The sequence below is a fragment of the Equus przewalskii genome, chromosome 19, assembly GCF_037783145.1.
Source record: "Equus przewalskii isolate Varuska chromosome 19, EquPr2, whole genome shotgun sequence".
NCBI classification, from domain to species: Eukaryota; Metazoa; Chordata; class Mammalia; order Perissodactyla; family Equidae; genus Equus; species Equus przewalskii.
Genome location: NC_091849.1, coordinates 8,033,537 through 8,035,326, shown reverse-complemented (window position 1 = coordinate 8,035,326; position 1,790 = coordinate 8,033,537). Strand labels below are relative to the sequence as shown.

At 44.4% G+C, this 1,790-nt stretch overlaps 1 non-coding gene across 1 annotated transcript; it reads left to right on the top strand.

Annotated features, from left to right (window-relative positions):
• The first annotated feature begins 748 nt into the window (after nucleotides 1-748).
• LOC139077564 (small nucleolar RNA SNORA2/SNORA34 family) lies at nucleotides 749-875 on the top strand. The gene has a single exon (XR_011530186.1). It is a non-coding gene; the product is annotated as a small nucleolar RNA SNORA2/SNORA34 family (small nucleolar RNA).
• The last annotated feature ends 915 nt before the right edge of the window (nucleotides 876-1,790 follow it).

Here is a 1,790-nt window from a genome sequence, read left to right as displayed (position 1 = left end):
TTCTTTCTTTTCTTTGAGGAAGATTAGCCCTGAGCTAATATCTGCTACCAATCCTCCTCTTTTTGCTGAGGAAGACTGGCCCTGAGCTAACATCCGTGCCCGTCTTCCTCTACTTTATACGTGGGACACCTACCACAGCATGGCTTGACAAGCAGTGCCATGTCCACCCCCGGGATCTGAACCAGTGACCCCTGGGCTGCTGAAGCAGAACAGGTGAACTTAACCGCTGGGCCACCAGGCCAGCCCCAACAATGATGCTTTTAAAAAAAATTGTAATAAAATGCACATAACATAAAATCAAACATTTTAACCATTTTTAAGTGTAACATCCAATGGCATTAAGTACATTCACATTGTTCTGCAACCACCATCACCATCCTTCTCCAAACTTTTTCCATCCTGCAAAATTAGAACTCTGTCCCCATTAAACACTAACTCCCCAGCCCTCCCTCCCCCGGCCCCTGACAGCGCTATTCTACTTCCCGTCTCTATGAATTTGGCTACTCTAGGAAGCTCATATCAGTGGAATTATCTGGTATTTGTCCTTTGGTGACTGGCTTGTTTCACTTAGCATAACGTCCTCAAGTTCATCTATGTTGTAGCACGGTGAGAATTTCCCTCCTTTTTAGGGCTGAATATTATTTCATTGCGTGTACGCACCACATTTTGTTTATCCATTCATCCATCAGTGGATACTTGGGATGCTTCCACCTTTTGGCCATTGTGCTTTTCTAGAAAGAAAATTTCGTAGGCCCTGAATCAAGACCAGCAGTTTGCTGTGGCTGTTGGTTTCAAGCAGGAGCCGAGAGCAATGTCCTTCTGTGGTCTGTCGGCCATTCAGCACCCCGGGACCCAGTCAATTGGAAGAAACATAGTCTATAGAATATAATGTCCTTTTTTTCTTTTACGGAGCAGTTGGACTAGGTTAGGTTTAAGAATCAGGGGCTTACTCTGTGGGGCCAGGGACTTAACCAAAGTAGTATTTCTTAGCCATTCAGAGGGACTTGGAGTTTTTGGCCTTTCTCTGCCTCTCTTGCTCACGGGCTTGCTTTATGGTTGTTAGGACATTAACCAAGCAATCCCGTATCGTCCAGTCTTTTAAGGCGCTATTCCATTTTAATTTGTTAGTATGCTGAGTGTCCACATTAGACTCACCACTGCTGAGCTTAGCTGTTGACTGCAGCTCATCTTAGAGGGAAGATGCTCTTTTTTTGATAAATATTTTTTTATTGCGGTAAAATATTTGTAACAAAATTTACCATTATAACCATTTTTAAATACACAATTCAGGGGTATTAAGTACGTTCATAATATCGTGCCACCATCAGCACTGTCCATTTCTAGAACTTTTCCATCAGCCCGAACAGAGACTCTGTCCCCATTAGACTGTAACTCCCCTCCCCTCTCCCTTCAGCCCCTGGGAGCCACCATTATACTTTCCGTCCCTGAGTTTTCCTATTTAAAACATATACTTTTGGGGGGCCAGCTCCATGGCTAATTGATTAAGTTCACGTGCTCCGCTTCAGTGGCCCAGGGTTCACCAGGCTGGATCCTGGGCACAGACCTACACACCGCTCATCAAGCCAGGCTGAGGCAGCATCCCACATAGCAGAACTAGAAGGACCTACAGCTAGGATACACAATTATGTGCTGGGGATTTGGAGAGAAAAAAAAGAGGAAGATTGGCAACAGATGTTGGCTCAGGGCCAATCTTCCTCACCACCACCTCTCCAAAAAATATACATACTTTTTTAAGCTACGCGAAAAGAAAAAGAAAATTTCGTTTTGGA